The 27,203-nt window shown below is 38.6% G+C and overlaps 1 protein-coding gene and 2 long non-coding RNA genes across 5 annotated transcripts in view; 2 read left to right on the top strand and 1 right to left on the bottom strand.

The window, feature by feature from the left end:
- The window catches only part of adarb2 (adenosine deaminase RNA specific B2 (inactive)), a 194,867-nt gene that overhangs the window by 135,146 nt on the left and 32,518 nt on the right, over positions 1 to 27,203 (bottom strand). The window lies entirely within an intron of this gene.
- On the top strand, positions 8,907 to 26,269 carry LOC113545501 (uncharacterized). Of its 3 annotated transcripts, XR_008301854.1 has the most exons (4): positions 8,907 to 9,215; positions 23,544 to 23,700; positions 24,080 to 24,229; positions 24,262 to 26,269. It is a non-coding gene; the product is annotated as an uncharacterized LOC113545501 (long non-coding RNA). The 3 variants fall into 3 exon arrangements; XR_003404618.3 differs by having other exon boundaries at positions 8,926 to 9,215; positions 24,080 to 26,269; XR_008301853.1 differs by having other exon boundaries at positions 8,928 to 9,215; positions 24,103 to 26,269.
- LOC128318429 (uncharacterized) lies at positions 9,222 to 23,356 on the top strand. The gene is made up of 2 exons (XR_008301855.1): positions 9,222 to 20,385; positions 20,809 to 23,356. It is a non-coding gene; the product is annotated as an uncharacterized LOC128318429 (long non-coding RNA).

Here is a 27,203-nt window from a genome sequence, read left to right as displayed (position 1 = left end):
TGACTTTCCACTTACCAAATTCCCACTTAGTCAGCAGTGTAAATAACACACTCGAAGAGCTTAACAGGGTTAAATATCATAGAGGCTTAGGCAAGACGTGAATATGCATGAGGTACGATGTGCTTCGCTGGAATTTTTCTGTTAAAGGAGCACTCTCAACATTTTTGTTGAAACAACAATATTGTTGAAATTGTTCTCCATGGTAATCACACATTTGTTGGAGAAACACTAGAATATTCCTTTCATGTCATAGCAAATCTCTACTTTTCTCTCTTTATGTCTATAATAGATTCCTGCAGAAGCAGTAAGGCTTAATAAACACACCAACCTATCACACCATCACGCCAAGAAAACCTTTTCCGAAGCTATGTCCAATCTGCACAACTCTGTCACCTTTACTCAAATACGAAGCGTTATTCTTCAGCTTATTTGTGTATAGGCTATTAATCAAAATAACATTTTCTGCCTCTAAATGTTAACAATCACGAATGGCTGTAATTAATGTGCTCCATTTAGTGGAGGGACTGTTGACTCAGAACAGAGTGTTTCTAGTTATTAAAACTGCTATTCGGCAAACGAGCACTTGCTGAGTGTCCTTGCGACCGAAGCAGCGTTCACAAAGCTGGTCTAATCACAGCCACTTCAAAGTGTCTGAAATGAAGCCCTAATCCCTATTTCCTGTAAACTCCTGGCAAAGTGCATTATGGGCTTTGTGCACCAGCGAGGCTATACTGATTAGACACTAACCTACTGAAGAGGACTGTGGGATTTTATGACTACACCAGATATTCTCTATTATGCTTTCGGACATGACTAATGCTAAATGGCAAAATCTTGATTAATTTTCCTTATCATCAGCTCTGACAGTAGTTCCGGCTTCTGCAAGTCAAATCACGGGTTTATATTAATGCACTCGTTCTGGTATTTCTACACTAATTCATTCATATGTATGGCATAATAGAGAATATCTGTGATAGAGTCTCATGGCTTCTTATATCACTGCAATGCTGATGACTCTCAGCTCTATTTGTCCTTCCAGCCTGAAGATCCATCGATCTCAGCACACATCTCTGCCTGCCTCTCTGACATCTCGGACTGGATGAAGAAAAGCCACCTCTGCTATACTTAACCACACTCACACCAACTAGGACAGCCAGAAACTTTGGGGTGACTTTCGATGACCCCTTGAACTTTACAGACCACATTTCAACAACTGCACAGTCCCATAGGTTCGTTCTGTATAACATCAAGAATGCCAATCAACATGCCACACAGCTACTAGTTCAGGCTCTTGTTATCTCAAAACTGGACTACTGCAATGCACTACTCCCGGGCCTCCCAGCCAGCTCCATCAAACCCCTTCAGATGATTCAGAATGCAGCAGCACGCCTTGTTTTCAACCAGCCCAAAAGGACTCACGTCACACCCTTCTTCGTCTCCCTCCACTGGCTTCCTGTAGCTTCCCTCATCAAATTCAAGGCCTTGATGCTCATGTATAAGACCTTGTCTAGAACAGCATCCCTCTACCTCAACACTCTCTTTGAGGTTTATGTTCCCTCCCACAACCTGCAATCAGTCAACAGCCGACTCCTGGTAGTGCCTACCCAGCGAGGCATGAGGTCCCTTTCCAGAACCTACAAACTGACTGTCCCTCAATGGTGAAATCAACTTCCAACCTCAATCTGGACAGCAGAATCCATCACTATTGTCAAGAAATGGCTAAAGACCCACCTCTTCCTTGAACATTTAACTAACCCCTAACTTGTCCCCACTCAAAAAAAAAAAAAAATCTGCCCTTACACTGGCTCTTACACCTCTACCCTGTGCACTTTGCTCCTCTAGTACTCAATAAAAAATCTTGTATGGTAGCATTACTTGTATTGTTCTCTGCTCGATATATTGCTTTGCTTGTATTTCCTCATTTGTAAGTCACTTTGGACAAAAAGCGTCAGCTAAATGAATAAATGTAAATGTAAATGTATGGCAGACACTCCATTTAATAAGTTGTAAGTAATAAACTTGCTGTTATTTAACAAAGTAAAACATATCATTGATATGGTGAAGTTTTCTGTAAAGACATTTATGGAAAGTAAACAGTAAGTTTTCCCGTTTACAATTTCCTGCTTGTCCAAGCATCATTTTTGTTTCGTCTTATTAACTTCAAGAGAGAGAAAAAGTGAGGGTTCGAACATTTACAGCTGCTATAATGCAAGTGCTCACTTGTGTTTCATGGATGTACCACAATATTACTTGTAACTATAAACGGATAAAAAGTATAGTGTCTTCCTATAATGTTGTTATAGGAAAATGATCAACTTTGGGGTGATAACAGGAACTCCTACCACAATGTCTTTGATTATTTATCAATAACAGCACATTCCGTCATGTTTTATTCCTTACATATAGCATCTTCGTGTTACATACAAACCTGAAGGAGGATCATGAGCAATACTAGAGCAATAGACTCAAAGGAAAGATTGTGACTTTTGTTTGACCTTGTCTCCATCAAAGCTTATGAATTATAAAATAATAAAATTATGACGTATTCTCAGCTGATATGAAATAAGGGAGGATAAAATGTTTCAAGCTCCTGGACTAGTGATTATTTCTCATTTTTTCATGTGACTAAAGTGTTATCAAATACACTCACAATGCATTTGACATCTGAGGTAAACCACAGCAAAATAAAGTGCTATTTAGAGCCTGTGGGAAAAGCCACACACACACACACACACACACACACACACATGCTGGAAGAGGACACACTAGTGCATCGTCAGTGTAAATGTGCTCCCATGGTGCTTCCTGAAATAATGTCTTTCTTCATGTGCATCCTAGTTCACAAAAAGCAGCGAAAAGCAGTGATTAAAACACCACAAGAAGCTTCACAGACAAGACAAACCAGAAGAGAAGATTTCTTAATCACCAATTTCATAATGAACCACACACACACACACACACACACACACACACACACACACATCAAAGCATGTTAAAACATGTAGCTTGATACAAAAGATCTTCTGAGTAGAGCAAAGCAGAAATCAAAGACGCCTGAAATAGGAAAACGCCACACACAGAGAAGGAGAGAGAGGGATGGAGAGGAAAGCAAACTCCACCGAGCTCATCCATCATGCTGCTTTTTTCATGTGTGAAGTAAAAAGGAGCAACAAATGGCAAGGCGAATGAATTACATAAAAAAAAAAGAGTTATGTAGCTCCTCAAATATGCACTTTGTTCCAATAAATTCAAGATTATAATATGTATGTATCTACTGCCTGTCAAAATTCTTGGAACATATTTTTGGTTAAACGTCAAGAAAGTTAAATATTGTAAAATTAAAACATCTCACTAAGAAATAGGTATAACTGAGAAATGTATGTGAGTTTTTCATTTTATTAGAAAAAAATAGTCTAAATGTAACTGGAAAAGGCTGATATGGATCATTCTAATTATAACTGTAGCACACAACATCATGTGGGATAGAAAACACCAAAAATATATATAATATATACAAATATATAAAAGACTGTATCAGACCTGATAACCTTTACACATTTTGCATAGGAGCGCCGCACTTTAACATCGAGTATGCTGGAAAGTCGCCAAAAGTCTTTTTTTTTTTTATAATAAAAACATCTGATGAGCCAATCAGCATTTGCCCAGAACTCCCCGTATTACTGTCTTCAAGCTCCGCCCCCTTCCCTCATTTCACATTAGTAAGTGTTTTGGCCTTGAGAATATTCACTGCAAATAATCAAAAATGACTTTTTGACTAATTCAAAAAAATTTTTACTGAAAAAAAAAAAAAGATTAAACAGGCCTATACTGAACACTTTACAAACAGTGTTAATGGTGATATTTGGACAGAGATTAAAAATGATGGATGTTTGCTTTGCCCTCCTGTGCCACTCAGTGCCAAGACATGTTCAAAACAGTTGGAGCAGTAGGTGAATAATTTTATTTCATGTAGTTATTTAATAGATATAAAATAACTAATATAATAGTTAAAAGCCCTTGGCAGGTGGAATGACTTGGCTTGGCTTGGTTTTTTATATGTATATACCACAGAGGGGCAATATACACACATAGTTCCTAACATTTACTCCAATTTTGTCATAGCTTAGTTACAGCTAATAACTTGTTTACAGTCCTAAATTAACTTTTGGGAGCTTACTGACCTTAACAGGTAATAAAAAAAACAAACAAACAAAAAAAACCCAGAAAAACCGACTATAATGCCGGCGACATGACACATGCTTCCGGTATTTTTTGTGTACATGAAACACGCTAGGTATGCCTGGCCACGCCCCCTTCTTCTCCCTGAGTCAGCATCGCTGCAACAATAGCCTGCTCACACACTCTAGCCGACACCCCTCGAAAAGCACAAGTGATACTATCCTCAATTGGCAATAGTTAGGAAACATGACTCAAACCTCTCACAAACCTATTACAAATTCTCAAAAAAATGGCAAGTGAGCCTTGTGGGCAAAAAGTGTGAATATGTTTGGACTAAGGCATAAAATTTCTAATGTAGCACACGTCTTTGTACCCTCAAGACTTTATTTTCTCTGAATATGAGACGGTGTGTTGTGCTAGCAGGAGAGATACATGACGGCTTTTCGCTGCACTTTATTTTGCTGGGTTTAGTCTCTACTTCTGCATACTGTGTGTCGCCTTGCACACTAATTAATATACAGTGTATAAGCAAAATTGCACCTCGGCTGATGTGTGTATATAGTTACACCATTGAGGTGCATCACACCACTGTGAAGTGGATTTCATTTAAACACACACACCAAATTAAAACTTTTGTTTTGTGAAAATCAGTAAGGAGTGTTTTTTGCTTTTGTTTTCAGACATGAAATCTGCTTGTTTCAGGTATTCAGGTTAGTGATTTGTCTACCCTTGAACATACAGTACCGTGCAAAAGTCTTAGGCACCCTATTTTTTTTAGAACAAACTTTGTTATAGATTTTTATTTTATGACTTCTGTATTATTGATTCAGTACAAAAACATTTTAGATTCCAGACATTAGTTTTCCAGCACAAATTAAATGTTACAGAAAAATGTTTGTATGTCAGTAAAGAAAAGCAGTATATTACATAAGAGACACTTTTCAGACAAAAAAACATAATGAAGGCTGCTGGGTTTCGCTGCAGAAATAAGAAGCAAGTGTGACAGTCAAAGTCTCCAGAAGAACTGTGTCTGCTTCTGCAAGATGCTCAGTAACACTTACAGCTCATTTCCTTATAAAACTGCACAAATTGTACCTGAGAGTACTATTTTTTTTAAATCGAAGGATCATCAGACCATCTTTATAGTATTTTTTAAATGTAGAAATATTTAATTTCATTATTTTTGAAGGCATCTTTGCTCTACAGCATTTTTTTTGCATGTCTTCTGCACAGTACTGTATATTCGTTTTACAGTTGATACTAACACTGTCTAATATGAATTGTAAGACAAATCTAGACTTACTGTAACTTACAGTCTCACAAGTAACTGCTTCACCAAACAAGTGCACTCACCTTCAATAAAACACTTGTTTAAAGTCTCATTATATCTGAGACTGGACAATGAAGAAGTACTAAAATTCAAAGAATTAGGGAGCTGATAAAACGCTTGTTTCATTTTCTTTTTACAGTAATTGCTAATGGTGTGTACACTGTAATAAAACATGAAAAAAATCCACATGTTCAAGAACCTTTGACTGGCAGCGTGTGTATAATAAAAAAGGTCCGATATTCCGTGGCATTAAATAAATAAACCTGTATGTAATCTAAGCATGAGATTTATAATATGATACTTTTCACAGATCACAGCATCTTCAGAGTCTTTGTGGTGTTTTTCGACTGATCATTCTCTACAAAACCTCATACAGAAGAAGAAGAGAATGTTACACAAACCTGTAGGTCTGGTTAAAAAAAAAATCCCAGCAGCCAGCAGCTGAAATCAGTCATGCACACTGAGTAGTGTACTAGATTGTGATGATATAATGAGCTGGATTAGCTATCAAACTGACTCAGCAAGCGGCCCAAACTATGCAATCAATTCGGTGTCACTATAAAGAGATTAATTATTGGCAATTACCAAGCAGTTGAGAGCAGAATGCCTTTCCCTGAGGCGAAGTCATGATTGCATACATAACTGGGTTTATAAGTGTGTCCTCTAACCAACAGTCAAATCAAACCGCGGCTGATCTGCACCAGCTAAAATAATCTAGTTAAAATATCTAGCCAAATATTGGCCTAGAAGGCTGCAAATCACAAAATGAGCATTTTAATCTATCTATAACTGTTTTATTATGTGTGCTAATCACCCTGAACAGTCCCAAATGCTCCATATGCTAGTTTCTCTGTAGGATTTGACAAATGGCAACATTCATAAATAATTCTTGTATGACTGTAATGCAGTGAAATCTTTATCCATGAACAAAATTCTTTAAAATATCGCTGTGTTTTAAAGGTGTAATGCTTAAATGCTTAAAATGCTAGATGTAGTGATCCTGTATAGTAATCTTCCAGTTTATTTTTATTCTTTATTCATCTTCAGTTAGTGCTTTATCCTGGTCAGGGTCATGGTGGATCGGGAGTCAATCCCGGGAACACCAGGTGTGAGGTGGAAATAGACGGGACACTATGAACACACACCCTGGAGCTGTGACGTAGCAGTGCTAATTACTGCTGCAACCTGCCATCAATCATCCAATTTCTAAGATATATTTTCAAAAACTATTGACAGAATTATGAATATTATGACACATAACACTGCTATGCAATGGAACATTTTCTTCAGGACAGAGTATTTAGGGATTTATTGGTTTCTCAGAAACAGAAACAAGCTGCATTGTTTGTCTTATTAACTTCAAGAGAAAGTGAGAGAATTATTGTTTACAGCTGTTTACAACATGAACTAACTCGACTAGTAGATGTTCCACATTATTAAATGTAACTCAAAATAGATAAAAAAGTATGATGTTTGATGTTAACATGATGTTGTAATTTTAAAAAAAAGCAAATTGCTGTGGTGTAAGAGGAATAAGACTCTTCATGATGTGCTGTTGCTGATTATTTTCCTATAAGAGCACCCCACAGCATGTTTTATACCTTATGTAAGCTATTTTATGGATTAGAAGGAGTTTATATATTGATCAAGATGTGAACTATAGACAAAATGTCATATTTGAATTATTTTGTTAAATATTTTTTTTATGCATTATGACTTGATATATACCAAAAACGCACTGGTTAACACAAGGACACATACTGAAATGTATTAACTTTATTATCTCCTGTAAACTACAGGCCCATTCAGATACATCCAACAAAGAACAGTACAATTACAGAAAAAAAGTGAAATACCATAGAAAAGAGGGCAAAACCCTCAAATAACTAAGAACCGAGGAAATCTTAGACATCTCTGGCCAATTACCTTGTTAATTACAATCTATTGTCGACAGCTCCAAAAGAAGATCTGCTCGCTGATTATACAGCACATTTGTCCTCCAATCCCGAGCTTTAATCGGTAATTACTACCTGCAGCTGCACATCTCCAGCTTCATGGGTACAGCGGGGAGACAGACGCAGCTCGAAAGGTTTTCAGCTGTCACTCTTAGATAGCAAAGCTCTCTCTCTGTGTATGTGTGTGTGTGTGTGTGTGTGTGTGCGTGTGCGTGTGTGTGTGGTCAGCAGGGTTCCTGCCTAAACAGTATCTTGCCTGAGAACTCGTCCTTACCTCAGTGACACCCTCTTCCTGTTCATTAACATTACAGACTATGAGTGAAAATGTCACGGCTCCCTCTTTAGAACGGGAAGAAAAATCTGACTCCCAGGCAAAAAGCTGCTTCTTTTCCCCCTCCATCTGTTCAGAGAGCGAGCTGTCAGCTGTGAGCACTGTACAAAGTATTAAAAGACAGACAATCTGTGTGAGTAATAGTATCTCAGAAGCTATCCATTAGTGGTGCATCCCCGGTTTGTTCCCTAAAGCTTTCAAGTGCTGCACATGATACGCTCTTTAACTGTCAGAAACAATTATGCCATCAGTGTTATCAGTTTTTTTTTTTTTTTTTCTGTGGATTTCAGTTTCAGTCCTGGAGTATCCATGCATGTATGCCTTCTCTTGGATTTTGTTAAATCAGGTGTGTTACGCAGCAGGGTTAATAAATTTATCACATACTCATCATTTTACCTCGTAATCAGTTCAAATAGATGCAAAACAATGTAAAGTGTGTCACCGTCCGGTTACTCATGCATGGAATACTATGCGTTTTTTTTTTTTGTTTTTTTTATATTCATTGTATGATAACTGATCACAGTTTCATGGTACAGTATTAACTGACCATTTAAAAACACACAAGCTGGTAGTGCAAACGTATGAAAACGCTTATTTAGAAAATAAAAGTCTCGAAAGTATAAGAAAAAGATTAAATCCCCTTATTGTTTTTCATTTCTTATTTTTGAGAATGACTTTTACAATCTGGGTTAAATTGTCAGTATTTATCATTTTGTTTTTTTACAATCTGAAAGGAAGACTGGCTACAAGGAAAGGTGGCAAAAAAAAAAAAATCTAACTAGCACGACAGTTTGCATCGCTGCTTTGCTTAGCCAAAAAACAGATAGTTGTTTGGTTTAGTTCCTTTTAATAATGCCATGTTCTTCTGTGTGTGTGTGATAAAGTTATGAACATGCTAGGAGTAGCAGCAGAAGTAGCAATGTAAATTGTTTACAACAGTAGTGGAACACACAGCTGAAGGGTTTTCAGGGCAGTCCACATCCCCTGTTCAGAGAAATGGAGGTTACTGTAGAATGATTTAGGGTGAGTCCAGAGGGAGGGGGGTTGCAAAAATTTTGGGGAGTTGTAGCCGGGCCCTAAAGGCAAGAGAAGCAATGGAGTAAAAACTTCACTGGATAAAACATTTGTTGGATAATATATGGATTTTTAATCTGTTTTAAAAAAGTCACTGGTGAGGTAACTGTCTAATGATACACTGTGACATAGTAACAACTCTATTGTATACAAGGTCATTACTGGATCCAGAGAAGTGTGTCATATCTGCCAGGGCTATTACACCTCCATGCCTGCAGAGGGCACTCTCCCCCAAATACTAGTTCACTTCTTCCATTGCTTCATCACTTCCTGTTCACAGACTATATAAAGCACATGCACAACTCATGCACACACTGTGAAGTCTTGCTGTTACTTTTTCTTTCAGGTAAGTTCTGGTATCTGACCTTTGCCTTGATCTTTTGGCTTCTTTTTGGATTTGCCTTTATAATGTATTGGATATTGTCATGTTTGACCCCAGAGTGTTAGTCCCAGTTTAACCTTTCTTGAATAACAAAGAAATAGTCTGTATGATATCTAGCAGGTGTTGGGTTTTCTTACCCTGAAGACTTTCCCAGGTAGAATACGGTGCTCTTCTTCGCACCTGTATCCTGGGAGGTGTGTCTTTGTTTCTTGATGGAAAAATCTTTCGCTACTGATGGTTGTTCTATCTGTAACATTTGACCAGATGATTGGAAACCAAAAGTGAGTTCCAAAAGTGAAATCAGTTGGAAGACTATGGAGTACATGATTGGTAATGCTTAGGTTCAGATATGGGTCTCCCCTGGTACCCTTCTATCAACCTTTTTTTTTAGAACTTATATAGACAACTACTTGGATGTTGCTCCAAACATGCCAGTAGGTGGACTGACTACTAAATTGCCCCTTGGTGTGAACGAGTGTGTGAATGTGTATGTACATTGTGTCATGTGATGGACTGGCATCCCATCCAGGGTTTATTCCTGCCATGTGTTCAGTGTTCCCAGGATAGGCTTCAGCTCCATGACTAGGAAACTGCTTACTGAAGATGAATGAATTAATGAAATAAAAAAAAGTATATCCTTTACAGCTTGTGTATGTGGAACATACAGTTATAGAAGTCAGTAGAAGGTGTAGTGTAAATTAAGGCATCATAACTCAGATAACTCTGGACACTGATGAATATGGGTTGTGACTGATGGAATTGTAGCCTCTGTGTGACCCTTCGTTCACCAGAGCTTGACATGGCCACTGATTAACACCAGCTCTGAGAGGTTTCTGTAAAGATCATATGGTCACTCAAAGGACATTGGAAAATATATGTTGATGCAGAGACTATCTATGTGACCATAAAAGCCTTATTACACAGACAAGATGTTGGCGCTGGTTCAGAGCCACTCTGTAAAAGAGCTAGTTGTTAAAATAAGTTTGGTTTCAACACCAAACTACTGCTGGTCCAGAATGAAGAATCATGACCAAGCTGAAGAAGGGATATATAGTGTTATAAACTCAATGTAAGCTAGTGTGCCATTGCTATTGCTTGGTTCAGTGTTGTTGTTGTTCTTTCGGCTGCTCCCATTAGGGGTTGCCACAGCAGATCATTGGTCTGCATATTTGATTTGTCACAGTTTTTTATGCCGGATGCCCTTCCTGATGCAACCCTCCCCAGTTTCATCCGGGCTTGGGACCGGCACTGGGAGTGTATTGTCGTGTACAACCCCAGTGGCTGGGATTGGCTCCCTGGCAGGCAATCAAACCCGGGCCGTGGTGGTGAATGGACTGAGGCCTAACAACTTCTCCTCCATGGACCCCTTGGTTCTTAGATAATTAAAAACAATAAAACATGTCTCATCCCCAAGTTTGACAAGGTCATGGTTTTAATCCCAAACTGGGTCTGTTCTGGATCAAGGTTGCAGGTGGAAAAAGAAGGTCGCTGGGTGTCATCTTGTTGGGCTAGATTTAAAATAGTCCACGACTGCCAAGATCTTGTTTCAAAGCTAATAGTCAGAATTAAAAGTAACAACAAATAACAAAAATGTTTGTCATACATACTGCAAATCAGAAGTGTGTGAGCACCATGGTCAGCTTGTTTCGCACACAAAGACTGAAAAAAAAAAAGAAGAAAAATGTGTCTCCTTTTCCAGTGCCTGTACTTCTTTGGGCTAGTTTATAGTCTTTTGTGTGGTTCTGGAGAAGATTTATTCCAGAAATGTTACTTTTACAAGATAATACATGGCAACTCTGCTCATCTTTGCATATACTAATCATTATCTATGATGAAATATGTTCTCAAAACAAAATAGTGCAAACTCCAGGGAACTCAGGAAACTCCAACACTTGATTATTTAACAGTTTGACTCTAAAACTGGCGGAAATGCAGACTCGTTCTTAAGCACTGTCACTGTGTTATTGAAACACAGTTATTGAAACGGCTTTGTTAACAGATGTCTAAAAGCTAGCCATAAGTGAGGCAGGGGTTAACAGTTACATGTTGCTAACACAGATTTATCTGGCAGTTAATTAATGAAAGCAACATGAGTTGTGGGAGTGAAGGGGCGGGAGAGACTGGTTCGGCTTTGCCTAACGAAGCTGGATGAAGCATGTTATGAAGATATGAGAATCCAAGGACCTTCAGAGGTGAAGGCACGGCCATCAAACATAATTCACATTCATGTCTAATTTGTGCTGGAGTGATGAAAAGCCCTTGATTGGGCTGCGGAAGATTAAGAGCCCACGGACACGTGGTGAACTCACCACAGCACTTCCCACCGTGCCATCAAATGTCCCCTGCAGTCCATAAATCAAACTTTGGACTGGGGTGAATTGGACACATGGCTCTTAGTTAAGGAATTAAGTTAAATTCAGACCACAAAGAGCCAATTTAGACATCATATTCAAAATATGCTAGCAGGGCTAAGCCTCCCAGTGTCTTTCAAATATAAAGGCCAATCAGTATAAGGTTTGATTTTTAGAACCACATCAGATTATTTGGGGTTTTTAGTAGAACAAAGTGCAACAGTGCTACAAATAGTTGTAAGAAAAATACAAAGAATGGTATGAAGAAGCGAGGCTGGGACTGATTTCTTTCTAGCTCAGACTGTAGATTCATGCAGCCATATCAAGTGATTACACAGAGTGACACACCCCCAAGAATGTGTGTCCATTTGGGCTGGGGAAAGTAGAAGTAGAGAGAATAAGCACACATTGTACAGTTACACTGTACAAATATAAAATACTCAACACTTAAAGTATTAGAAAATCACAAATGCAGCTGTCTATCTGCCTTTAAGTGTGTGTGTGTAATAGTTCACCCCTCATCTCTTATTAGACCATCGATGAGACCTCATGCATTTCTCAACCCTAATAGTTTAATTGTCGAAATATTGATAGTTATTAGATTGTAGCCCTCATATCGAATATCACAACCAGCCATCACATGTTCTGAAAAGATTACGATGATGCTGAAACCAAATGACAGGCCAGTAGAGCTAAATTCAATCAAGAAGAGACAAAGTCAGACCCTTGCACTGGTTTTGTCGTAGCCACTGATATACAGATGCCCAAACTGCCTGGTCAACATTCCATGTCTCGCGTCATGTCTGAGCACACGTCACATTCGGGACAGGTGTGGACAGGCCGGGGCGAGAGAGGGCCCGCAATCTGTGACGCTCCACTACCACCACCTGACAGCTGAGTGAGGAGATGGGGAGACTCACTACATGGCACCTTTCCAGGTTTATTTGTTACCAGGCTCCGTGATGCATGCAAGCATGACCTAGCTAGTGCACCTAGCATTCCAAACAAAAGAAAAGAGACAGTGAGCACTCTGGGTACTTCAAATAGCAATAGGAAGGGAGGTAAGGGTTTTGTTGGTCAGCATTTGTCAGTTTGTAATAGCAGGAGTCCCTCTTCAGTTCCTTCCAGTCAGATAACAGCCAGGGAATGCACATGACTTAATGCTTCCCCACCTGCCACTTCACATGCCTTCCTGGAGAAAGTGTGCTCAGCTTATCAGGACGACGATGATGCCGAGGACAGGGGACGCTGAGAGAGCTTCAGCGCTGCTGGATAAGTGCTACAGGGAGACAGTGTGAGGCAGGTGTCCTGATTAATTACCTGGGAGGAAGATCACGCTAATCTACCATCGTCTGGTAGATCGTGTACTGCACTCTGGTACAAATCACAAACCACAATTCATACACATGCTCAGCAAAGAGAACTTAACAGTTTGCTTTGAATACTTTTATGTATTTTTGATGTGATATCCAGTAGTGGTGGTAGAAATAATTTCACCATATGAATCTTATTAGAAGTTTCACAATATTTGCGTTCATATTATATTTCCAGAGGCAAAAATATCCCTGTTTGATTTGAAGTTTTAAATCTCTTATCCATTTAGCTAAAATGAGTGTCAGTGGGTTAAATGACTCATGCCTTAATGTAAGAAAAATCATTTATAGCATACTTTATTCAAATATATTATCTATTAATCCCTATTTGAATAAAAAAAAGCGATAGTACATGTAACTTATTGAAGCTGTGGCTGAATCTCTAATGGCCTTACACTGAATATATAGTGCACTAGAAAGAGTCTGTAATGACATTTTCTTATATCCTATGTAGTGAGCATATATAGGGAATATAAAGACATTTGGGATTTGGTGTCAACAGTGTTATAGGCAACCTTTTTTGCACTTTTTGTTGATCCTCATAATTCTCTGAATCACAGCTTGCTATACATTATGATTTATATCATATTAAATAAGTCACACTATTCATACTATGTGCAAATTTGTGCAATATCTTTTCCCCTCTTATGTGCAATTGTGTCCTTATGTTGCTGATATTTCAAAGACAACAAAAATTATTGACACAAATAATAAGGATATTGATATGGCTTAAACAGACAACCCATAGAGATGCTATTAAAAAATAAATAAATTAATTAATTAATTTTTTTTTTAATTATGCCACACTTTTACATTCAAATGGCAGCAATACATTGTATGTTTTACTGTATATCATATTTACTGTATATCATATCATATCTTCTACTGAAAACATCTTCCCACATGCATGGGCTTTTCCATCCTTAAGACAAGTTGAAGATGGTTGGATAAAATGCTTTATTTTGGTTTCCTAAAGGCTGGATTATACTTGCTTTTAACTACGTGGCTGATGCTACACATCTGTGTGGTGCAATATCAACATTTCTAGACAGTTACTGAGTATTGCCACTAACTAACTGATATTCCTATTATGTTTAGTGTTTGGACTTTAAAGAAAACTCTCACATAATCTTCAAACCAACTGAAAGGTGTTTTGCATATCAGTCTTCTGGATTTCCTAGATTAGCAGATACTTTTGAATGTAAGGTCAGAGTTTTAGACAATGCTCATGACAACAATCACGACGACGGCAGAAAGTTTTAATGAAGATCGTCAAATTTCCGACCACCACAAATACATAGTAAAAGTGTAGCTAATGCTCATTCTGTCTGTAGTAGTAATAATTATAGGCACATTAATAATCAAAGGAATATTAAATATTTCAATAATTCAATTCCTTTCAAAGGAAATTTAACGACCCTACTATCCAATAAAGACACCATGAAAATAAAAAAACAATATTTCCAAAGCTTTGATTTTTGGATGGATGTCATAAAATCAGAGAGGACGTGATAGCTGACAAGACAGTTTTGAAAAAGAGCTTTTGACAAGTCAAATAGTTTGTTTCTGCATGGAGAGCCTTAACTCAAGATGTATTCCTTGAACTGAAAGACAGACAGGACGACTGTAAGCTCTCGTCTTTTCTGCTCAGCAGCTTCAGTGTTCAGTCTTCAGCCTTCAGTGCTGTGACTCTGGTCTTCAGTGTTGCGACTCATGCTTGCATTTCTATGTGTCAAATTACTGTATATCAATAATCCGCATACAAATGTACGGAGAAGTGTTTGCCTCCCCCACTGCTCTTCAGACATTACAGATGTACATAATGTACATAATGTAACTTTATCAGAGTCATTACTTTACAGAAAGCCTGTTTAGTGGCATCACAGAGAAGCTTGTCACACACTCTTATTAAACACCCGCCTGAAGACAGCACTCATTGCAGTGTCGGATAATTAAGAGAGCTTTTTTAATGGAGTTATTACAGCTGCCCAGGATGACGCGGCTACCCATGATTCACAGAGAGGGGCCGAATACAGCCGGCTTTAATGGGATCCACATGGGGGGCTGCTGGGAGTCTTTTGTGTGGTATCAGTAAGGGGTGCCACTCTTACAGAGTACAGCTATAGAGGGTACATTAATCACTGCAGGGCTTTTTCCTTTTCTGCACATTTTAAGACCGACTCGGGGCAAAACTAAACCGACAGAAATAGGCCATGTTCTCGCTGATATCATATTACAATAATGGATTACACTGCATGAGTCCAAGGTAGCAGAGACAAATTAAGATTATGCAAATTTGACCATGCTAACTGTCCACAACTAGCATCAGTTCATGCTAGCTGGTCATGACTAGCATTATAAGCTACTTCAAGTCCTTTTCTGATTCTGTCCTTTTCCAGAAATATAACAATATTAGCCAAAAAAGTCACAAAAGTAGATTAATGTGATCTAGACTTGGCCCAGCTACCAGCTGAAATTTTCTGGTTGTTCTGAGAATATTATATATAGCATTACACCATAGCACTACTTAATTCTTGATTCTGCTTGGTCCAATTCATTTTCTCATTGACTCAAAGAGTAGTTTGGCTGCAAGACAAAGCCCGGCTTTATGTTAATGTGCTAATATGTTACCATAAAATAATGTTGAAATACGTTAACGTTTAACTTGTATACTAGGTTTCTGTTGGTGTACGTTGGTGGATGTTCCACGTAACTGGAACTACCTTGTTTCATATACGTTCCACAACTTAAATGTAACTATAAATAGATAAAACATACATGTCATTCTTTAAATAAAATAAAGATTGTTAGTGTTGGCAAATTACTGTGGTATAAAAGAAATAAAACACATCAGGATGTGGAAAATAATCATCTACCTTGGCTTGCTTTATTACTATAAAGTTGCTGCAGCATTTTCAGTTATAGGAAAATTAACGCTATGATTTACTGAGCATTGTGTGAGTGACATTCTAATAACACGCTGAAGCAAACCATCATTACAGCAGATGTTAACAGAACACTGCAGAAATACTGCATTTTTGGAAAGCTACAGCCGGACCTTCTTGTAACTTGCTGAATTTTTGCTAAACATTCTAATCAGATTCTAAGTTAGCTAGGTTTCAGTTACAGAAACATAAAATGTGTCCAATCCAGTGGTGTCCAATGGACTTGTGTCCCACCTACAGTGTATCCACACCTCATAGCCAGTTTTATCAGAATAGGCTCAAGATCCACAGAGACTCTGACCAGAACAAAGCACTTATTGAATTCGAATAAATGAATGTTTGGCAAGACTTCGCAATAAATCAATGTTCGGTGTGTGATTATATACTATAGAGTCAGGAAGTGAACTGGACATGGAGGTCAGGTTAGAATTCCAGATTAGATTCAAGATGAAAACGGTGTATATTGGGAAACTTACAGTGTTTAGTTATACTGATCCAATTTTCTGAAAAATCACATATTAGTTCACAAATGAAAACCTTTTAGCACCTCAAGCTCAGAACAGGTTAACAAAATAGACAGACATTGACATGTTATTCCACACACATTTCATCCAGCTCTATAAAAAGTGAGCAAGAGACACCACACACTGATATAAAGGGGAGAAAAGCCTCCAATTTGTTCATTTGTGGGTTTTTTCATAATGCAAAAAAAAATGCCAAAAATATCTCAACAGTCACCAGGGACTGAATGACACCAGGGAGAAAACATTACACATGTGGAGAAATTGAAGTGCCAATATGAGCAGTCTAGAAGAGAGCTTGAAGAGGAAAAAACAGGAACTTGATAGACATGAAGTGGGAGAGAGAGAGAGGAAATCTCTTTGGCCAGCCATGCTTGACCATGCTCCTTGGAAAGCCCTTCTCTCCCCTCGTGCTTTGGCTCATGTGCTGCATGGAAATGAACCAGCACTTCACTGCTCCACTCGTCCCCGTAATACACTCTCTGTAGTGGTGACGGCCCACTAATGAGTACACTTCCAGCCATTAGGCTGCTTACGACAGCTAGTGTGCTGCTAAGCCCCAGGGGTTGCAACGCACCATGTCCTCTAGGCTTTTAAGCCTCTGCGCAGTTATATCGCAATGTGTTACATTTTATTGTCCATATAATGGTGCTACTTTTAGGGGTGGATGACACGGACTAGGGTTAGATTCTAAAAATAACAAGAAAATGAGAATACCATTGCATGACTACTGAGCGCCATTTATCAGATACAAGTACCGTCACCATCAACTGAGGAAAAACTCACTGATAATGTAACATAGGGAACGAAACATGAGATAGCATGCTGTTATAGCAAAAGAATCAATGACAAGGTGGTGTGATGTGGGTTAACACAAAGTGGAGTTACTTTTACCACCTCCAAGTTGATTATTTTCCAATAATAGCATTTCCTATAGCGATGTATTCCTTTTATACTGCAGCAATTTATCGATGGTTTATTAACAAATGACATACTTTATATCCGTTTATAGTTACATCTCGTGTTGTGAAACAATTTAGTTATGGTTATCACTTACATTATAGCAGCTATAAACATTTTATAGAAGAGCCTCACCAGCCTCTTGAAATTAATAAGACGAATATGCAGCTTGTCATGTTTCCTAGAAAACCAGAAAAAGCACAAGACACTGTCCTGAAGGCTTTCCCATGGTGGAAAACAGTGTTACAGTGACTGTTATAAAGTGCTGACACTGGAGACTCCTTCCGTAAACATTAAATAAACATCTCCTTACAGAAAACTTCATAAACAATTATCAACAACATTTCTGTTTTGTTAAATAAACTGCTTATTTTTAGTCTTCGATTATGTGAAGTCTTGATCATACAAGTCGGTGAGAATAATGTACACATCCTAGAGTTATTACAGAGATAACTCTCGCCCTGTTTCTGTTGTGCAAGGGCAGTGAAGATCCAGGCAGATCCAGGTCAGTTGAAGCTGAGCAGTGTGCAGTAGAATGCATAGGCTTAGCTGGCTCAGTTTTTGTCTCTACAGGCATGAGGCAGGCATTTCCTCCCTTTAATCCTACCAGTTTACAAGACAGCCACTTTATAGGGTCATTGTGAATGGCTGTTTCCCTCCATTTAGCCAGCGCGCCACACTCATTCCAGCTAGTTTAACGCTGCCACGGCTCCACGAAGAAGGATTACTCTCGGGTCCGTGTTGCTTTGGAAGGTCCATGCAGCACAGCCAGCATGCGGTTGTTTGTATGTCAGCCTTTTAAAATGGACAAATCAATCAAACAATGCTAACAAGGCTAGCAGCAGTGCAGCTAGTTAGCATGGTAAGGCTAAACAATACAATTAGCTTTCAAATAGCAGCACGCAGTTTATGCTATGTTATAAATAATGAATGAAAGCTGCAAAGATGTAAAGTAAAAGTTCGTGGTCATTGAGATCATGAGATTTCCAGGCAGCAAGAGCCACAGCTAATAACAATAAGCTATCGAACTGTATAGGTTAATCCATTTCAAGCACACACACACAGTACAGCTAAAACAGAAACAATTACATAAACCTAAAAAAAAAAGCTATTAAATCTGTGACCTTTCCCCATCGTGGAACTGAGCTTGCGCGCCATTATAACTCGTGTTAATTTTGTTAGTGTGACTGAATGTGTGCGAGGCTGAAAAGTAAAGGCCACTTTGCCATTTTAAGAGAAAAAACTGCTAAATGCATGCCTTTTATAAGTGGTAATGCATGCATAAGCAGGCACTTGAAATTCACTGTCAGCAAACATCAGAAGGGAGGAAATTTGCTGCATGAGCAACTTGTAGCAGGTTGGTAATGATGAGGCCAGAGGACTCAACCCTGACCAAGTTATTATCCTGCCATCAGATTTTATATTTAAAATGACAACTCTACAACTCTTCTCACCACTCGCTAACTGGCACACGTCCAGCAGGCTCGCATGTCCTTCACCAGGACACTGCTGCTTCTCTTTATTTTATTTTATATGGATACTATTCAAATAATGGAATAAGATGTTCATCTCGAGTCTTTTGTAAGAATATCATTCTAACTAATTAAGGTTCCCACTGGGGAGACTGTGAAGTTGGCCATGGGCAAAGACTGAAAGAAATCAGTGAGGGGGAAAAAAAGAGGCAAGAAAAAGAAAAAAAAGGAGAAAAATCCAATTCCATCACAGAGGAGCGTAACAAAGAGGGCGGTGGCCGATACCACACAAAAGCGGAATGAATTCACAACAGCCGAAGCGCAAAGGCATTCTTTTACTTCCTATTATAGCGCACGTCCGAGATGTTGTGATCTGATTCTCGACGGAGTCTCGGCGCTTTTCCGATCTTTCTGAATTCCAAAGCCGCTTCATCCATTATCTTTTAATAGGAGGGTGATTGCTCCACAATGCAATCGCTACTGCTCACAGCATCCACACAATGAAGGGAAATAAATAAAGAAAGAAAACCACCGTGGACGACAAAACAGACAACAATGAGTGAATGTGCTCACATAATGATTATGGCATTGATAAAATGTGCGGGCTATAATTTACACTAAATAGCTTTGCTCTATCCGAAATCTCTAAAAAGCCTTTGGAGGCTGACAAGAGGCTATGCATTGGTTTTACTATATTACTACTATTATTAATAATACAGTGTCTATTTGCATTACAAGCCATACATTACGACTATTTACACTATTAAACCTCAAAACACACAGAACACACAGATATGTGCATAGCACGTCTTGATTTTGCGACATATGGTCGGCCAAACTTAATCATATATCATCACCACTAACGGTTCATTTGACTTCTTTAGCTCAATGTCCTGCTTAGCATAAAATATTGCTTTTAAAAGCATTCCCACCTACAGTTTAGCTACATCATCTAAGCGTTCCAGCTAGCTACTACTCTCTAATGTTAGAGAGCTAACTAGCTATCTTGTTAACGTTACCCCTCCACGCGTAACAATACAACTTTAGTAGCTAGTTAAGTTCTGTAAAAACCTACCTAATGTTAGGAGAGATTTTATATTATGTAACTAAAAATGAGGAATGGTAAACTAACAAACATATAACTATTATAACTATTATATCTTGACTATAATAGACTGTGATAAAATGTTCTCTGTGTCTGATTATACGATGAAGATCCTCTAACGATAGACCTGTGATTAAAGAAATTCACTACGCTCTGCTTACATCATCAATCAGCGTGATCCAGGCTCAAAGTGAGCTTGAGGTTATATTTTTTTCTGTCCGTTTGCATGTTTTGTTTACGTTTGACCATTGCCACTACTGTGTTTGTTGCTGTCCTATGAGTTTATCATCCTGTGCTGTCCTGCTATTGGTGGAGTTTAGGCGAGCATCGTAGCAACGCTCACACTCCGACACTGCCAGAGCTTTGATTGGCTGTCTTGGGTCGTAATGGCATTAAATCAGAAATCGGTGAGTATGTCACATTATGCGTTATGCTAAGACCACCGATTTGAAAGACTTCTTTTTAATGATGTGTGATTGTATTGCGACAGCGAAATCAAGCTGAAAGTCGTACGGTAAAAGATGGCTCAACTAATAATCATCATTAGGCAAACGTTTTATTCAAACGTGATTCAATTTATGCATATAGCTGAGACTAGCTGAGACTAGCTGAAAGCTAAACAGCTGACTAGCTAAGTGCTAAACAGAGCAACAGTGGCTCTGTTTTCACTTTACTCTAAGATGTAACTTAGTGCATACAAGCTAGCATGATTCACTCGTAATGCTAACCAATGACCATTTACTTCTTTTATTAATATTATCATTAATATTATTTTATGAAGGGTCTACGATCATCATCATCATGACAGTTCTGCTCTTCTTGTGTTCCAGTAAGGATGGATAATGGAGGTATGGTTAGCATGTGTTGAGAAATGATCCCTCTAAAGCCTCCACTTCACACACTGGATCAAGGCGGAACCTCATGAGCACCAGCAGAGGAGATAAGTGTGAATAAAGATGGTGCATGCTGGGTATTGCCTCTCCTCTGATTAATTGCACTGAGGAGGCATTAAGAAGAAGCACATATTATCTGCTGCCCATTTGGCTCGTGTTCCTCCCTACATGCGTAATTATTATGTCTTTCTGACATATACGGTATTTCAGCCATGCGTCTGTCACCGACGAGTCTTCGTAAGCCTGTGGACTGTGATCACCCTCAGACGTTTGATGGGAAACAGGTAGACAGTGGTATGATTTTTTATTTTTTTTTTCATTTGTTTGTTTGTTTTTATTGAGCATAATTCCTGTGTGTGAGAAAGCCAAGAGAGCAAGTGACAAAAATAGTGAGTATGCGATGAGTCAGAGTGTGTATTCAGGCCTACAGGTTCTCCAGCGACCCATCACTGGATATGGCACTTCTTCTTCTTCCTCTCTCTCTCTCTCTTTCTTTCTCTCTAGCTCTCTCCTGCACACTTTTGATAAAAAGCATGCTCAATTTCAGAACAACTTATTTTGACAAGCAATCGTTATCCATGGATAGGTGCTGGAAAACCGATGCGGTACATTTCAGTGACGTAAGCGCCGGGAACAGGTACACATTTACAATATCTGCCTCATATTACTGCAAACTCTTAGGCCTGGCTAGCTCAGTTGATAGAGCATGAGACTTTTACTCTTTTACAGGATCGTGGATTTGAGCCACACCCTGGGCACCAAACCCATCCACTGGGGTTGTACAAGCTAGTGCAATGTCAGTGCCGGTCCCAAGCCCGGGAAAAAACGGGAGGGTTGTGTCGTGTCAGGAAGGGCATCCGGCATAAAACTTGTGCCAAATCAAATATGCGGATCATAAACCAGATTTCCATAATGGAGACGGATGATCCACTGTGGTGACCCCTAATGGGAGCAGCCAGAAGAAGGAAATTACTGCGAAATCTCCTTTGGGTACATTTTGCCATAATATAGCAAATTTTCAAGCAGCAGTGGACTAATAACAACCGCTTGCAAAGCAGAGAGCCAGTGTCCAGAAATGTTATACAGGAAGAAATTCAAATCACATGCAAACTGCTGCTGTAACTTTATGGAATCAGCTTTAGTGCTAGGAATAAAGCCAGCTCATCACTAACCGTTACTGTCCTGGCATACGTGTTTATTACAACATCAAAATATACTAATTATGTTAGAAATGCTTGTAAATTTATAGATGTCCCTGAGGAAACATATTCCAAATGGCTGCATTTCAGTCACAGATTTTAATGTTTAGAAATAAAAAAGTACAAAAAAAAAAAAAAAAAAACTCCTACTACCCAAATTCTCCTGGTGAATTTACATAAATATTACTGTATCATGGATAATTTTGGATGTGTTAATTATTTAGGTTTGTCTAGTATTTTTTTTTCTATTTTTATTTCTTTTTTTATTATTTGTTTTAATTGACCTAATCTATTTAAATTGTTCAACTCCTATCCAAATACTACAAAAACATTCTCACAATACACAGTGTAAAATAATAATATAAAATAGAAGTCCCTCCTTTAAAAAAAAAAAGAACAATGAGGAAATAATGAGTTCATTTGTATTTTTATTTAATAAAATCAAGCCATTAAAGTAAATCTTAACATGGTACATGTAGGAAAATGAAATATTAAGTTAAAAAAATGTCTTGATCGAATCAGTTGTTGCTGTGTGTAAAATTAGAGTTTGTCAGTGTTACGTCACATAACAATAAAAAGTATCACAATATCATATCATCATCAGGTCATCCAGCCTTAACTCTAATCATAAAATATAACTTAATAATTACCTAAAAATAATAATAAATCTTAAATTTAAAAATGATGACAAGAAGTTGGGATGCAGTGTTCAAATTGTTCTAGTTATTATTATTATCATTATTATTATTATTATTATTATTATTATTATTATTATGAGCTCATAAAGTTGTAACACTTCACATGACTCAAGTCATATGAAAAGTTATGAAGGTTAGGTTGTGGGTTACAGGCGTGGTTAGTGTTTGTATCTTTGCATAAGACTTTCATTCACTCATCTTCAGTAAGCGCTTTATCCCGATCAGTGTCATCTTGGATCCGGAGTCTATCCCGGGAACACACAGGAATACACCCTGGATAGGACATCAGTCCATCATAGTGCAACATTCACACACACTTTCACAACTAGGGGCAATTTAGCATATTCAATCCACCTACTGACATGTTTATAGGAGGGGGAAGAAACCGGAGAACCTGGAGGAAACCCACACAGATACGAGGAGAACATGTGAAACTCCACACTGACAGTAATGTGAGCTCAGGATTGAACTGGAGACTCTGGAGCTGTGACCATCACCTTGGCTTGTTTGAATTTATACAAATATCTCATAACGGTAGTTTAACAAAAAAAGCGTAAAAAAAAAAAAACATTCCGATTGTGATTTGTACACACGTCATGGTCCATTTGAGGAAGTCACCAAATCACCCGCAGTCCCAAGACAAACCAGGCAGAACCGATAATAATCCTGGAAGCTGTGAGATGCGTGTCTGGGCTAGCTTTGCTAGCTCACAGCATCACACCAAACAATGTGAGCAAAAATTGAGCACATCTTTTGCCTCCAATCTCACACGTAGCACAGTTCGTCATTCCATCAGGACGCCTCTGCCTGGAGATCACTCACGCCGTTCTCTGGAGCTCCATGCTGCTGTGATAACCACAGAGCGCTGAAGATTGAGCTGTGGTCCAGCATGAAGGAACCTGAACCAGACTTCCAGCCTAGTCGCCTTTGAGGTGATTCCTAATTAACTCTAATTAACATGGAAATAACACATTACGGAGATGAGATTCTAGTAATTGTGACCTGAGTGTAACACAGTGAAATTAAAGTGATGATAATTAACGATGTTTTAGAGTCTCCATCAAAAAGATTTCAGGTCACATGACCTCCATCTCAAGCTAAAAGCATGGGAAGGGCTTTGTTTATCTAACTTCATTTAATTCTCTATATATTGTTTATCATGTTACCATTTAAAAATGCAGTTTGTCATTTTTAAAGTATTTTTCGATCTATAGTAATCATTTCATTTTGAAAGAACTTTAAAAACACTACAATTGCAAAACTGCAAACGAATCAATCAAACAATCAATTTTGTTCGATTTTTTTTTTCAGGCTTCTCTTTGGGTTTTTTTCAGCCCAGAAATGAGCTCCGCCAACATTTTTACCCCTGTTGTTCAGCAGTTGTCCAACATGGAGGAACCTGAATCAGCTGTATGGCCGAGTCGCCTGTGTGTGTGTGTGTGTGTGTGTGTGTGTGTGTGTGTGTGTGTGTGTGTGTGTGTGTATGTATGTAGGAATGCCATCTGTCAACCAAAGGTTAGCAGTATGGGCTGATGGAAAGGCAACATCTGAGGCTTTAGTCTCACTGGGTTGTATAACATGGCTGCATGGTTCCTGTGTGTGTGTGTGTGTTTACTTTTTTCCTACATTTACTTTCATGCAGCCATGAGTGAGTGGTCAGATATAAATCTTAAATAAAGAACGTGTGGCGGTCCTTGTCTGGTCATGGTTACATTGGTTTAAATTAGGATACTACTTTGTTTACATTTTGGTAAATAGAACCAAAAAAGTTGTTAGAAAACATCGCAGACAGGAAGGTGATAACTGGATTACAAAATCATTCCTGTACAACATCTGTGGAGTGATGTAGCTGAGGTTGAGGAGCTGTCAGGGCCAGAATTCACACACCATGCTGACAGTGTTGGCATTTCCAAGTTTGGATTTTCCAGTGTTTCCGAGGGCAACGCCCACTGTGGCCACGCCCACTTCAGTGTCCGATTCAGGTTCAAATCTGAATACAGATACTAATATTTAGAGCACTAATCAGATACAGATACAGATGCAGATAGTGCCATTGCGTTACACCCCTAATACACGGGGGTTTGGCAGATTTGACACGAGACGGTGATGAGGGTTTGGAGCTGAATGCTGAATGAAGGTCAGGAGGAGCCTCTAGGAAGAACACTGAAAATAAACAAAGGAAGAGCTCTAGGGTTGGTGTAAGCACTGTGTGTTGTGTGTGTGTGGGAAAGAGGGCATGATGGGTAAAGTTAACACACTATGACAATAGGAAACTAAAAGTCTGTCTAGTACTAGCACTACAGGAGGCATGATGGGGGGAAAAAATGAATTTTAAAAACTGCCATTCAATGATTTTAGACAAACCAATCTGGAAGGCACAAGACCTGGATGACATGCACCATTTCCCCTCATCTCCATGTCAAAAGCAAAAAGCAATAGCTGCAGTTTTGGGGCACTTTGTTCAGCTGTAATGTTTGTTCAAGCCCAAGAGCAAGCACTTGCAGAATCTAGTTTCAGACAGCTGGATGGAAGCTGACAAGCAGCACAAGACACTCTGACATCTGCAGATAGAAGTGAAATGTCGAGTGCACAACGAGACAAAAACTGCTCACACAAGGAATTAGGAATTGTTCTGACAAATAAAATAGTGTTAGAGACTTTTTTCTCCCAAAATATTCCTCAGATGTAAAACTCATAAGGTGTACACTGCATTATGAATATTAAATGCGTGGAAATCAAGTCCTTATTATAAACACTCCACCTGCCATCATCAACGCTTTCACAAACAAGCGTGAATATTGCGTGCTCTTTATTTTGTTATGATTACCCTCGGTAATCTGATGGAGCCCTCCTCTGCTCGGCTGTGATTTGAGGGATAGGCCGTCTCCGACTGCGCCGAGGCATGTAAGGCTCATTTGAGACACGGCAGCGAGAGGCGCAATCAACACAGGAACAGCGTCGACTCTGGGCCCGAAAATGCGATGTTAATTTAGCCAGAGCCACTTGAAAGTCAGCAGGATCCTTCTTAATTAATGTAGAATGACTTTCAGTCTGTGCCGGCTCACAGCCTCCAGACCCTGCACTCTCAGACCCAGGCACAGGGCAGAGGGGCATCACAGGGGGCCACAAATCATCATTACATCATTACATCATTACACACTGGCAATATTACACTAGCACATCCTCTAAACAGAGGACTCATAACAAATATCATTACAAATATGTATATGTTGAAGCCTTATATATACCATGTAACACGTTTTACATTTGTGGAGCTGTAGTAAAAAGTATTTATGTTGTTAGGTTTAATTCCTGTAATTAACCTGAAAGGAAATGATATTACGAGATGATATTCTGGATATTGTGACCTGAGAGTACCACAGTGAAATTAAAAGTGCTAAAAATGAACAACGTTTGAGAATTTGCAACAAAACGATTTCGAGTAACATGAACTCCACCTTTAACTAACTGCATGTGAAGTTTTTTTTTTATCTACCTTCATAAAACTCTACATAGTGTTTATCTTGTTTACATTTAAAGGTGCAGTTCATGCACCTTTAATGAACTGCATATATATATATATATATATATATATATATATATATATAGAGAGAGAGAGAGAGAGAGAGAGAGAGAGAGACATACATACATACACATGTTTTAAAAGTATTTTAGACCTGGTAATCATTAATCATTTCCTTTCAAGAGGACTTTAGTTCATGACCTCAAACTAAACTCACAAGTCATGCCTGGAAAGGGCATAACATTTAAATGTGCAGTTTGTAATATTTTTATTTTAGATAGTATTCTAGATCTAGTAATTATTTAATTCCATTTAAAAGTACTTTAACATAGTGATTTGGAATATTGCCATATAATGGATCTGGCATTTTTTCCCCTGGCTCCACCCCTAGCTGGAACACTTTTGCCATTTTTCCTTAATTAGACAACAAAGGTTTAATAAAGTGTTTAAGATCTGTTGTGTTGGCGTGTTGCCAACTAACAAACAAGCTGCATGTAAAATTGTTGAAACATAATTGTGTACATTGTGCTGACTTGTACAATGTCTCTGTGTGTGTGTGTGTGTGTGTGTGTGTGTGTGTGTAATCTGAGCAAAGTATTCAGGGTAAAGCTGTTGTATATTGTGTTTCACATTCACTGAAAATATTAAAGCTGCACCTCTTTTATGCCTACACTTAAACAAAGATTCTTTGTGCTTCGTATCTGTAGCTATATAGCCTCCTGAGCTGGAGAGGCTAATTAGCTGTGCCTTGCTGTGCTAATGTTCGCCAGTGAGCTGCTAGCAAGCTACAGAGGGTTAGTTTTGTGAACTGAAATGCAGAGCAACACAATAGCTGGAATAAGGTAGGAGGGAGTGGGAGGAGTTGAAGGCACTCGATGATGACATCACCTGGCCAGGACTGGTTAAAAGAAA

Source organism: Pangasianodon hypophthalmus, chromosome 1 (assembly GCF_027358585.1).
Source record: "Pangasianodon hypophthalmus isolate fPanHyp1 chromosome 1, fPanHyp1.pri, whole genome shotgun sequence".
Lineage (NCBI taxonomy): Eukaryota > Metazoa > Chordata > Actinopteri > Siluriformes > Pangasiidae > Pangasianodon > Pangasianodon hypophthalmus.
The sequence above is the reverse complement of the archived record's forward strand: the minus strand, read 5'-3'. Positions and strand labels throughout refer to the sequence as shown.